The 14,323-nt window shown below is 41.4% G+C and overlaps 1 long non-coding RNA gene across 1 annotated transcript in view; it reads left to right on the top strand.

Annotated features, from left to right (window-relative positions):
* The first annotated feature begins 6,423 nt into the window (after window positions 1–6,423).
* Window positions 6,424–14,323, top strand: part of LOC146812252 (uncharacterized) — a 159,745-nt gene continuing 151,845 nt past the window's right edge. The window contains exon 1 of the long non-coding RNA XR_014966824.1: window positions 6,424–10,208. This is a non-coding gene — a long non-coding RNA (uncharacterized LOC146812252). The remainder of the gene's footprint in view (window positions 10,209–14,323) is intronic.

Raw genomic sequence — 14,323 nt, 5'->3', positions numbered from 1 at the left:
ACCTGAAAAAAACTAAAAAAAAATCCTTTTTTTATATTTAAATATATTACTACATTTTGTATGATCTTTTCAAATCTTAAAATACTAATTACCCCTTTCCTAGAAGTGAAAATCACAATAACACAGTCACAAATTAAATATCTAAAAACAATTCCTGTGTGCACACAGAGTCATGCTTTGAAATTAGGCAGAAAACGAAATTTCTTTGCCAATTGGAAAGCACACATTCTACTACTTTTTGGGCAAGTAATAAGTACTTTTACAGTCTGACACATTTTGAATCCACTTTTCAGATTCTGATAAAAGCACATGTCCAAACTGCTTTTTGAGACCAGCACCATGTGTAACCTGGGTGACTGACTACACTCCAGCAAGGGCAACCAGCCTTAGTGATGCTGAATGTATTTGCATTACTGATTGCAACCTCAAACCCTACTCGGTTGTGAATACTGTGCATGATTCCACAGGATATGCAGCTGGCTGTGTGCTAAGAGTCTGCTTCTGCATAAAAAAATAGCTCCCCCTTAACATCTAATGCAAATGTTAAATCACCAGAGCATAACACAATAAATCTCTGCCTGTAATTCCTCTTTGCACACTGAGTCATGTTTTCATATTAGTCTGAAAACGTAATTTCTTTGCCAATTTGAAACCACACTTACTACTCTTTTTTTTGGCAAGTGATAAATACTTTTACAGTCTGACACATTTTAAATCCACTTTTCAGATTCTTAAAAAAGCACATGTCCAAACTGCTTTTTCAGACCAGCAACATGTGTAACCTGGGTGACTGACTACACTCCAGCAAGGGCAACCAGCCTTAGTGATGCTGAATGTATTTGCATTACTAAGTGCAACCTCAAACCCCACTCGGTTGTGAATACTGTGCATGATTCCACAGGATAAGCAGATGGGTGTGTGCTAAAAGTCTGCTTCTGCATAAAAAAATAGCTCCCCCTTAACATCTAATGCAAATGTTAAATCACCAGAGCATAACGCAATAAATCTCTGCCTGTAATTCCTCTTTGCACACAGAGTCATGTTTTCATATTAGTCTGAAAACGTAATTTATTTGCCAATTTGAAACCACACTTACTACTCTTTTTTTTGGCAAGTGATTAATACTTTTACAGTCTGACACGTTTTAAATCCACTTTTCAGATTCTTAAAAAAGCACATGTCCAAACAACATTTTCAGACCAGCAACATGTGTAACCTGGGTGACTGAGTACACTCCAGCAAGGGCAACCAGCCTTAGTGATGCTGAATGTATTTGCATTACTGACTGAAACCTCAAACCCCACTCGGTTGTGAATACTGTGCATGATTCCACAGGATAAGCAGCTGGCTGTGTGCTAAGAGTCTGCTTCTGCACAAAAAAATAGCTCCCCCTTTACATCTAATGCAAATGTAAAATCACCAGAGCAATACGCAATAAATCTCTGCCTGTAATTCCTATTTGCACACAGAGTCATGTTTTCATATTAGTCACAAAACAAAATTTCTTTGCCAATTTCAAAGCACACTTACTACTCTTTTTTTTGGCAAGTGATAACTACTTTTACAGTCTGACACATTATGAATCCACTTTTCAGATTCTTAAAAAAGCACATGTCCAAACAACATTTTCAGACCAGCAACATGTGTAACCTGGGTGACTGACTACACTCCAGCAAGGGCAACCAGCCTTAGTGATGCTGAATGTATTTGCATTACTGACTGAAACCTCAAACCCCTCTCGGTTGTGAATACTATGCATGATTCCACAGGATATGCAGCTGGCTGTGTGCTAAGAGTCTGCTTCTGCAGAAAAAAATACCTCCCCCTTTCCATCTAATGCAAATGTAAAATCACCAGAGCAATACCAAACAGCTTTCTGAGACCAACAACATGTGTAGCCTGGGTGACTGACTACACTCCAGCAGGGGCAACCAGCCTTACTGATGCTGAATGTATTTGCATTACTGAGTGCAACCTCAAACCCTTAAAGTATTCCTTATTTATACCAGTACACCTTAATTTATCGTGAAAACATAGTCCATATTATTTTACATGTTCCTCACATTTAAATTTCTCCCAAAACAGAAAATGATAAACACAACTTCAACAAAACGAATTCCAATTCTATTATTCATTTCTTAATTTACCATATACATCCCCTCTCAAACTCTAAACTCACCTTTAAAATTAGTTAGTTGGGAAAGAAATGTGGCACTCAAACAGCAGATTATCAGAGCCAGGATCTCTGTTCTGTACACCTCTCTCCTCTCAGCAGAACCAGATAATGGCAAAGTTTCCCTCTCTTTTTCCACACATATACATGTAAGTTTCAAATCTCAGTGCTTCCCCCTTTTTTTCAAATGTAATCACACATTTCTATTGGTTGAAAACCAACCCTTTTCCAAAAGTACCCTTCCCCCAACTTGACTTCTGCCTAGTACCCTTCCCCCAACTTGACTTCTGCCTGCTACCATAGCAACAGCTCATGAAACACTGCTGTGCAGAGTTAGGTCAGAAGTTCACCAAACAATGTTTCATTTCCAAAGAGCAGGAGTGCTTGACTTTTCAAACCTAACAGCAAATCCATAGTACTGTTCTTTGGTAACACATTTTTCTGTACCAATACAAAACATGCTTCTATAAATTTACACATACAGCCTAGTTTTTTTTGTAGAATGGTATGAAACAGCCAATCAGTTTATTTTTTTATTAAAAAAAATATGTATGCCTCCATTTCCAAACTGTCTTTCATTTCTTTTTACCATTCTACTGAATTATACCTCCTGAGTGCATCCAGTTCTCCTTTGAAGATGTTCACAGTGTGGATTGTAGGGCACAGCTATGTCTTCTGGAGTGAAAAGTATGCAGAGAAAACAGGTATGGTGAGAGACCTTGCTTTGCCAAATGTAGACATTAAATGGATTGGTCAGAGAGGGTTAAAGTGGCACCAATTGATGCCATTGGTGAAATCCTTCATGCAAATCCAACACCCTGACCTCATAATAGTGCACTGTGGTGGCAATGACCTAGGCACTTTGACTGGGGTAGGTCTGGAAATGCTTATGAAGGAGACCTTTGCACAACTGTTTTCACTTTTCCCTAAAACTGCCTTTGTGTTTTCTAACATATGCCAAAGGCAAAAATGGAACTGGTCCAATCATTTCTGTCCACAGATTGACAAAGCAAGAAAGCACGTCAACAAATCTGTTTCTGCTTTTCTCCGAGACTATGGTATGGGTTCCATTTACCACAACAACTTGCGTTACGACATGCAAGACATTTATAGAGGAGATGGTGTGCACTTCAATGATGAAGGGAACAGAGTCTTCCTCTTGAACCTTAGACTCTGCATCGGTACTTACTTGTAGGTACCACTAAAAAATTACTTCATAAACACAACGGCTCTTTTTAGAGCCCCCTAATATCTAAACACTTAAATCTGCATTTCATTTCTTTTTTTTTTTTTTTTTTTCTACCGTACGCGTACGGTGAGCTTACCGTACGCGTACCCCGCGATTTTTAAAAAAATTAATAAATGTTTTTTTTGTGCTTTTCTGTCCTTCTTTGACCCCCTTTCAAATGTTAGGGGGTCTGTAACTCTCTTCCTTGCCCCCTTTTCAAGTTATCTCCCTTTTTTTTTCTGACTGAAACACACGAAATGGCGGCCGCCGCTTCCTGGTTTTGACCGATTCGAATGTTTACTAAGATCTATCAGCCAATCAGATTCGCGCTCGCGCACGTCACCGTACGCGTACGGTAAGCGCACCGTAAGCGCACCGTAAGCTGGCTCAGATATATATATTGATTTAAAGGCTATTTTCTCAGAATCTACTGAACAGATTTACACCAAACCTACAAAAGGCGCTTCCTTGACCTGAGGACTACCTCTCTGCCAAATTTCATTTAACTCTGTTCAGCCGTTCGGGCTGTAGCTCTGTCTAAAGGTCCTATGGAAAAATGCATGGGAAAAACGTGTTTTGGGACCCCCCTTTTATCTCAGCCCCCGCTTGACGAATCCCCCCGAGACTTTCAGGGTAGGAGCGGAGCACAACGCCCCACCTATTTTGAAAATGTGGTGAGGATTCGTCGACCGGCGCCAAAGTTATTCAAAATAGAATGTTGCGGATTTCCTATGGTAAGAGGGTCCTAACTATAACTACCTACTGGCGACAGCCAGTAGGTAATATATATATATATATATATATATATATATATATATATGTATTTAGATTTAAATGAATATGATGTCAATGAATATGATGTCACATAGCTATTTGGTAGATACACAGTAAAACTGAATGCAGGCGATAAGAGATATTCTCGAGCACCGAAAGTATACCATGAACATTATGATATTGCCCACACATGTTATCATTAACAGATAATGAATTTTCAAATTTAATTTTGAATTTTCATTGCGACTTGGTTGTGTATTATATTGTTATATTGGGATATTCATAAAGCATTAGCGGATGTAAAACTGTGATGATATCACATACTACAAAATGGCGTTCATTTTTAAGCTATCAGTATTGTTCCTTGTCGATCATTACCTGGAGCATGTCTGGCAATTTATACATAGAGGGTACATCAGTATGCAATGGACATTTGCCGATCCACAGCTAGATTTTAATGAATAGGATGTCACACAAATAATTGGCAGTTACACGGCAAGATTGTACGAAGGTGTTAAAAGTTATCTCCGAGTATTGCAAGCACACTGTGAGTACCGTGATATTGGCGACGCATGTCATCAATAACAGATAATGAATTTTCAATTTACCAATGTGAATTGATTGTGCATTATATTGTGATATCGTTTTATTCAAAACGCATCAGCGTTTGCGATAATCTGATAGTAATGAAATGTATACATCACACATTACAAGATGGCGCTCATTTTTACGCTTTCTGAATTGTTCATTGTCGATGGTTGCCCTGGCGTATGACTGTTTAAAAGACGGCTGCCTGAGGTGTGTCGGTAACGCCGAAGAAGGCAGACCCCCGAAACGCGTTTTTTGTTCTGAAAATAAAAGATCTTTGAAAACGCCACCCGCGAGTGCCTACTTTCCTGAAATACAAGGAATTTTTGAGCCATAATAGTATATATATATATATCCTCATCGTTTTTGCTCCTTTTGTCTCCCCCCCTCCCGAGGCAGTTGGATCGCATCTCGTCGGTGGAGCGTGCCGGATGTAAACTTCCAATAATACTACAATAAAGCGATCACTCAGGGGATTGTCTGACCAGCAGCTGAATCATTTTTCAGTTGCGTGTCTCGCCTGATCTCGCTGGCTTGATCACACTTGCGAGGTCTGGCGAAATTCGCAACTGAAAAATAAATCAACTGCTGGTGAGACAATCCCCTGAGTGATCGCTTTATTGGCGTATTATTGGACATTACCTACTGGCGGTCGCCAGTAGGTAGATATAGTTAGGACCTATTTTCCATAGGAAATCAGCAACATTCTATTTGGAATAACGTTGGCGCCGATTGACGAATCTTCGCGAAATTTTCCAAACTTTTGGCCAGCTCCGGTCCGCTCCTATCCTGAAAATTTCACAGTGATTCGTCAAACAGGGGCCGAGAAAAAAGGGGGGTCCCAAAACGCATTTTCCCCATGCATTTTCCCATAGGACCGAACTACTGAACGGAATTACACCAAATTTGGCAAAGAGGTAGTCCTCAGTTCAGACTCGTGCCTTTTGCATAAAAGGTGTAAATCCGTTCAGTAGTTCCTGAGGAAAATAGAGTTAAAAAGATAGATATATCTATGGCCTCAGAGGATCCGCGCACCCTCCCTGCACCCAGCGCGCACCCTGCCATGCACTAGCTGTATTCTAATTGGCTGTCAACACTCCAGATCAGGAAGTGTTGGCAGCCATCTTGTGCCTCGGTAGAACCGAGGTACAAGAAACCTAAAAAACAAATGCGAAAAACGCGACAAGGGGGCAGGGTAGAAACACCCTGACCCCCTAGGCCTGCTCAGGGGATCCCACAAGGACCCCCAGGGCCAAAAAAAGATTCTTTTTTTTAAAAAAATCGGTGAGATTCGTGCACCCAGCGCGAATTTGGGCCGAAAAAAAAAAAAAAATTCAGCGCTGGCTCCCGCTCTGAATATTCTAATTTGCCCCCAGGGGCCAAATTCTGGGGGCATAATTTTTTTTAAAAAGTGTGGGGGGTCCCAATCCCCCCACACCGCCCCGGGGACCGCCAGAAATGCTGTGCCAACTTGAAGTTTTGACCCGGATGGGAGGTAGGCTGCAGAGTGCGTTCTCAAAAGCTCTTGGGCATTGTTTAAAAACATTAATTCACGGCGGCCCGTGTCGTGGAGAGCAGCACCATCTTTTAACAATTTAGAGGCTGAGGATTGAAACTACGTTCAAACCGTTTTCAGAGCAACCTTGCCAGATGAAAAGAATTTGAACCAGCATTTTGGGAACCTACAAAGGGTGATAATGAACTTTTAATTGGCAAAGTATACACGGAACCCACTGTGGGTAATCGAGTTGTTCTCCTTGTGACTATTAACTACGAGTCCCAGCATGCTCTAAATGATAATTAGGCACTAAGCACAGCCCACTGGGGGCGAAGAGCCAATATAAATGCTTATATTAAAGAGGAGAATATTCTGTGTATTGCTTTGGCGAAAGCAGCCCATGAATAAGAGGTAGTAAACCTCGAAACGCGTCGGGCCATCATTACTCCAGAAATGCTGTGCCAAATTGAAGTTTTAACCCGGATGGGAGGTAGGCTGCAGAGTGCGTTCTCAAAAACTCTTGGGCATTGTTTGAAAACATTAATTCACGGCGGCCCGCGTCGTGAAGAACAGCACCATCTTTTAACAATTTAGAGGCTGAGGATTGAAACTACGTTCAAACCGTATTCAGCGCAACCTTGCCAGATGAAAAGAATTTGAACCAGCATTTTGGGAACCTACAAAGGGTGATAATGAACTTTTAATTGGCAAAGTATACACGGAACCCACTGTGGGTAATCGAGTTGTTCTCCTTGTGACTACGAACTACGAGTCCCAGCATGCTCTAAATGATAATTAGGCACTAAGCACAGCCCACTGGGCGTGAAGAGCCAATAAAAATGCTTAAATTAAAGAGGAGAATATTCTGTGTATTGCTTTGGCGAAAGCAGCCCATGAATAAGAGGTAGTGAACCTCGAAACGCGTCGGGCCATCATTACTCCAGAAATGCTGTGCCAAATTGAAGTTTTAACCCGGATGGGAGGTAGGCTGCAGAGTGCGTTCTCAAAAACTCTTGGGCATTGTTTGAAAACATTAATTCACGGCGGCCCGCATCGTGGAGAACAGCACCATCTTTTAACAATTTAGAGGCTGAGGATTGAAACTACGTTCAAACCGATTTCAGCGCAACCTTGCCAGATGAAAATAATTTGAACCAGCATTTTGGCAACCTACAGAGGGTGATAATGAACTTTTAATTGGCAAAGTATACACGGAACCCACTGTGGGTAATCGATTTGTTTTCCTTGTGACTACGAACTACGAGTCCCAGTATGCTCTAAATGATAATTAGGCACTAAGCACAGCTCACTGGGGGTGAAGAGCCAATATAAATGCTTATATTAAAGAGGAGAATATTCTGTGTATTGCTTTGGCGAAAGCAGCCCATGAATAAGAGGTAGTAAACCTCGAAATGCGTCGAGCCATCATTACTCCAGAAATGCTGTGCCAAATTGAAGTTTTAACCCGGATGGGAGGTAGGCTGCAGAGTGCGTTCTCAAAAACTCTTGGGCATTGTTTGAAAACATTAATTCACGGTGGCCCGCGTCGTGGAGAACAGCACCATCTTTTAACAATTTAGAGGCTGAGGATTGAAACTACGTTCAAACCGTTTTCAGCGCAACCTTGCCAGATGAAAAGAATTTGAACCAGCATTTTGGGAACCTACAAAGGGTGATAATGAACTTTTAATTGGCAAAGTATACACGGAACCCACTGTGGGTAATCGAGTTGTTCTCCTTGTGACTATTAACTACGAGTCCCAGCATGCTCTAAATGATAATTAGGCACTAAGCACAGCCCACTGGGGGCGAAGAGCCAATATAAATGCTTATATTAAAGAGGAGAATATTCTGTGTATTGCTTTGGCGAAAGCAGCCCAAGAATAAGAGGTAGTAAACCTCGAAACGCGTCGGGCCATCATTACTCCAGAAATGCTGTGCCAAATTGAAGTTTTAACCCGGATGGGAGGTAGGCTGCAGAGTGCGTTCTCAAAAACTCTTGGGCATTGTTTGAAAACATTAATTCACGGCGGCCCGCGTCGTGAAGAACAGCACCATCTTTTAACAATTTAGAGGCTGAGGATTGAAACTACGTTCAAACCGTATTCAGCGCAACCTTGCCAGATGAAAAGAATTTGAACCAGCATTTTGGGAACCTACAGAGGGCGATAATGAACTTTTAATTGGCAAAGTATACACGGAACCCACTGTGGGTAATCGATTTGTTTTCCTTGTGACTACGAACTACGAGTCCCAGCATGCTCTAAATGATAATTAGGCACTAAGCACAGCCCACTGGGGGCGAAGAGCCAATAAAAATGCTTAAATTAAAGAGGAGAATATTCTGTGTATTGCTTTGGCAAAAGCAGCCCATGAATAAGAGGTAGTGAACCTCGAAACGCGTCGGACCATCAATACTCCAGAAACGCTGTGCCAAATTGAAGTTTTAACCTGGATGGGAGGTAGGCTACAGAGTGCGTTCTCAAAAGCTCTTGGGCATTGTTTGAAAACATTCATTCATGGCGGCCCGCGTCGTGGAGAACAGCACCATCTTTTAACAATTTAGAGGCTGAGGATTGAAACTACGTTCAAACCGTTTTCAGCGTATACTTGCCAGATGAAAATAATTTCAACCAGCATTTTGGGAACCTACAAAGGGTGATGATGAACTTTTAATTGGCAAAGTATACACGGAACCCACTGTGGGTAATCGAGTTGTTCTCCTTGTGACTACGAACTACGAGTCCCAGCATGTTCTAAATGATAATTAGTCACTAAGCACAACCGACTGGGTGCGAAGAGCCAATAAAAATGCTTAAATTAAAGAGGAGAATATTCTGTGTATTGCTTTGGCGAAAGCAGCCCATGAATAAGAGGTAGTGCTAGTGAACTTCGAAACGTGTCGGGCCATCATTACTCCAGAAATGCTGTGCCAACTTGAAGTTTTGACCCGGATGGGAGGTAGGCTGCAGAGTGCGTTCTCAAAAGCTCTTGGGCATTGTTTGACAACATTAATTCACGGCGGCCCGTGTCGTGGAGAACAGCACCATCTTTTATCAATTTAGAGGCTGAGGATTGAAACTACGTTCAAACCGTTTTCCGCGCAATCTTGCCAGATGAAAGGAACTTAAACCAGCATTTTGGGAACCTACAAAGGGTGATAATGAACTTTTAATTGGCAAAGTATACACAGAACCCACTGTGACTAATCGAGTTGTTCTCCTTGTGACTTTGAACTACGAGTCCCAGCATGCTCTAAATGATAATTAGGCACTAAGCACAGCCCCTTGGGGGTGAAGAGCCAATACAAATGCCTAAATTAAAGAGGAGAATATTCTGTGTATTGCTTTGGCGAAAGCAGCCCATGAATAAGAGGTAGTGAACCTCGAAAAGCATCGGACCATCATTACTCCAGAAATGCTATGCCAAATTGAAGTTTTAACCCAGATGGGAGGTAGGCTGCAGAGTGCGTTCTCAAAAGCTCTTGGGCATTGTCTGGAAACATTAATTCACGGCGGCCCGCGTCGTGGAGAACAGCACAATCTTTTAACAATTTAGAGCCTGAGGATTGAAACTACATTCAAACCGTTTTCAGCGCAACCTTGACAGATGAAAAGAATTTGAACCAGCATTTTGGGAACCTACAAAGGGTGATAATGAACTTTTAATTTGCAAAGTATACACGGAACCCACTGTGGGTAATCGAGTTGTTCTCCTTGTGACTACGAACTACGAGTCCCAGCATGCTCTAAATGATAATTAGACACTAAGCACAGCCGACTGGGGGCGAAGAGCCAATAAAAATGCTAAAATTAAAGAGGAGAATATTCTGTGTATTGCTTTGGCGAAAGCAGCCCATGAATAAGAGGTAGTGAACCTCGAAACGTGTTGGGCCATCATCACTCCAGAAATGCTGTGCCAAATTGAAGTTTTAACCCGGATGGGAGGTAGGCTGCAGAGTGCGTTCTCAAAAGCTCTTGGGCATTGTTTGAAAAAAAAAAAAAATATATATATATATATATATATATATATATATATATATATATATATATATATATATATCCAAAGCAATTGTCGATTCCTCTTCGTTAAATCAACAGCCGAAGACCATAACGTTGCAAAAAGCAGTGATTTATTGTCGCTTCGCACACAACCCAACGCGTTTCGGGGACAACCCCTTGATCACGAGTCGCCAGTAGATAGTTATATATATATATATATTCAGTGAAAAAACCATAGGTTTCACACACGTTATAGTTAGGAATTAGCATTTAAAAAACCTTAGAAATTCAGTGAAAAAACCATAGGTTTCACACATGTTATAGTTAGCTGGACATTTTACTCGTAAAAAACCAATGAAATTGCCCCGTTATAGTTAGTTCAGCTAACTATAACTCGCGCGCCCACAATGCACTGCTGATGACGTCACATATTACATCACTCATGACATGGTCAGTGACATCACTCATGACATCACTGATGACATCTCAAATGACATCACTGATGACATCATCCAGTGAATGTGTATTTTTCTGAAAATTAAATATGTTTTATATATGTATATCTCAAGGACGATGGAAGAATAAATGGGTATATAAGTGTCTAAATGGATGATTTGTTTTTGAAAAATTGATTGTATAACTGACTGATTAAGTGTATCTTAGTGAATACATGGCTTAGTGAGTAATGTTTAAATATGTAAATATCTGTATCAGTCTCTCACTTTGTGTATAAGTGGCTGCATGGGTTGGTGAGTACATGGGTGTCTATATAGGTTATTAGTTGGTTTTTTGAGTATCAGTCTGAGTGTCTGCATGGTTCGGTGGGGGTATTACGTAGTGCATAGGTGCATGTATGTGTTGAACAGAGCATGTGTGCAGGACTGCATGGGTGGATGAGTGTGTGTATGGGTGTGTTAGTGAGTGAATGACTGTCTCAATAGTGTCTTTATGAGTAACTACATATGTTTAAAACTAGTATATATGACTATTGGTGTATATATGTGATTATATGTGAGAGATTGAAAGAGTTCCTGTATGAATAAGTATGTGTTTCTATAAGTGATTGTTTAAAAGACTAAGTATGTGTAAGTTTCCGTAGAAGTAAGTGTGGTGGTGTGTGTATAACTGTATATGCAAGTAAATGTATGTTTGATTCTTTATTAGCATGAGTGACTATGTGTGTGAGTTGCTCTATGGATGAGTGGCATTGTGTAACAGGATGTATAGGTGTATGAGTACATATGATGAGTGAGTACATGTATGAGTGACTGTATTGGACTGTTGGTGAATGAGTGGATGTGTATGTGGATCTTAGAATTACTGAAGAGGTTGTTGTAACTGTTATTGGTATATCCATTGTTTTGTAAATTTTAGTCTCTATTTTTGAATGTGTGTGTCAAAGGTTATATTAGGGGAAGAGGAGGTCTGCCACTCTATCACAAGGATGATGTCATCAGTGATGTCATCAGTGATGTCATTTGAGATGTCATCAGTGATGTCATGAGTGATGTCACTGACCATGTCATGAGTGATGTAATATGTGACGTCATCAGCAGTGCATTGCGGGCACGCGAGTTATAGTTAGCTGAACTAACTATAACAGGGCAATTTCATTGGTTTTTTACGAGTAAAATGTCCAGCTAACTATAACATGTGTGAAACCTATGGTTTTTTCACTGAATTTCTAAGGTTTTTTAAATGCTAATTCCTAACTATAACGTGTGTGAAACCTATGGTTTTTTCACTGAATTTCTAAGGTTTTTTAAATGCTAATTCCTAACTATAACGTGTGTGAAACCCATGGTTTTTTCAGTGAATTTGCAAGGTTTTTTAAATGCTAATTCCTAACTATAACGTGTGTGAAACCTATGGTTTTTTCAGTTTATTTTTTTCGTTTTTTTAAATGCTAAGTTACTTTACGCCATTCGTGGCGTGCGCGCCCACTTAACGCCACCAAAAGCACAGGGGGTGGGGTCAATGTGGATAGTGGTTTTCTATTTCGATTTTATATTTTTATTATAATTTAATGCAATTTTTTTTTATTTCATTTTTTGTAAGCCTTTTTTTAATAATTTATGTACTATATCCTGCATAATCGAAAGGTTTTTTTTAATGCATTTTTTTCCGTGCGCGTACGGTAAGCTGACGCTACGCGCTTGTAAAATACGCGTACGGTAAGCTGACGCTACGTGCTCTGGACGTAATTAGTGCAGCGCGCCTACGTGATACGTGCGTGCCGTACGCGTATATCCGGAAGCAAGGTCGCGGTTACGCAGGGGCGTGTAATGCGCATGCGCGATACGTGATACGTGCGTGCCGTACGCGTACACCCGGAAGCAACGTCGCGGTTACGCAGGGGCGTGTAATGCGCATGCGCGAAAGTGACGTAAGCGCTGCGTAAGCGCACCGTAAGCGTCACGTGCGCGCACGGTAGGCCATGTGACTTACAAAGAACACTTTTTATTGGTTGAAATTACTTTCACTTCCAGAAACTTCCCACACCACACCCATTCCCCTCTTTACTGCTTGAAAGAACACTTTTCATTGGTTGATACTACTTTCAGTTCCAGATTCTTCCCACACCACACCCATTCCCCTCATTTCTGCTTGTGATTCTCTAGGAGCAGGAGCTGGATTGACATTGGGATACAATGGCAGAACAGCAGAGCTCTTCTGAGAGTGAGGCCAGCAGCACCACCATGATCCAGAGAAGGAGGAAACAAAAGACTTCTTTTGTATGGGAGTATTTCACTTTTCCAGAGGGGGAGAAAAAGGTCAATGCTCCAAAGGTCACTTGCATACTTTGTGATCGTGTTTTATCAAGAGGAAATCCAAGTAGGAAATATTCCTTTGGAAATCACTCTATGATGAGACACCTTCAGGACAGACACCCAAGGACCTTTGCTCGACATACTGGAGAAAACTCTTCAGTAAGTCACCAGAGCCCAGCCTCAGATGCTCAGCCGAGTACATCATCGGCAGCTCAGCTGAGCCCTTCCTCTGTTGTTGGAGCATCACCTTCTTCTTTTCCTTTGGACATCAACCCTCGATTTGCGAGTGTTGAAATGAGGTGTACAAAATGTGGTGGTCTTATTGCTTTTGGGGAGGTCAGTCTTCCCCTTATTAACAATAAGATAGACCAGCATGTTTGTAGACGCTCATAATACTCCCATTCTTTCTTTCCTCCATCCCTGTATGAACCCAACGGCTCTTATAAGAGCCAACCTTACCTCACAATTTTTTTTATTTTTTTTTAAGCTTCCCTTTTCGCAAATTTTTTTTTTCCGTGCGCGCACGGTACGCGTAATTTAGCAGGTCGCCGTGCGCGTACGCTACGCGCATACGGCGATTTTTCGAAAAATATATTTTTTTTATTTTTGCCCTTGAGGGTCCTTCTGGGACCCCCTGACCAAGGCTAGGGGATCAGGAACTGTCGAGCCTGCCCCCTTTTCACATTATCCACCTTTTTTATTCACCCCCCTGACAGTTCGAGAGAGAAAATGGCGGCCGCCGCTTCCTGGTTTCGACCGATTCGAATGTTTACTAAGATCTAACAGCCAATCAGAATCGCGCTCGCGCACGCCACCGTACGCGTACCGTAAGCTTACCGTAAGCTTACCGTAAGCACACGGTAAGCGCACCGTAAGCTTCCACAGATATATATATTGATTTAAAGGCTATTTTCTCAGGATCTACTGAACAGATTTACACCAAACCTACAAAAGGCACTTCCTTGACCTGAGGACTACCTCTCTGCCAAATTTCTAGTAATTCTGTTCAGCCGTTCGGGCTGTAGCTCGTTCTAAAGGTCCTATGGAAAAATGCATGGGAAAAACGCGTTTTGGGACCCCCCTTTTATCTCAGCCCCCGCTTGACGAACCCCCCCGAGACTTTCAGGGTAGGAGCGGAGCGTAGCGCCCCACCTATTTTGAGAAATTTGCGAGGATTCGTCGACCGGCGCCAAAGTTATTCAAAATAGAATGTTGAGGTTTTCCTATGGAAACGTGGTCCTAACTATAACTACCTACTGGCGACCGCCAGTAGGTAATATATATATATAT

The sequence above is a fragment of the Triturus cristatus genome, chromosome 7, assembly GCF_964204655.1.
Source record: "Triturus cristatus chromosome 7, aTriCri1.1, whole genome shotgun sequence".
Classification (NCBI taxonomy): Eukaryota; Metazoa; Chordata; class Amphibia; order Caudata; family Salamandridae; genus Triturus; species Triturus cristatus.
Note: the sequence above shows the minus strand (reverse complement) of the source record. Positions and strands in the feature narration are given on the sequence as shown.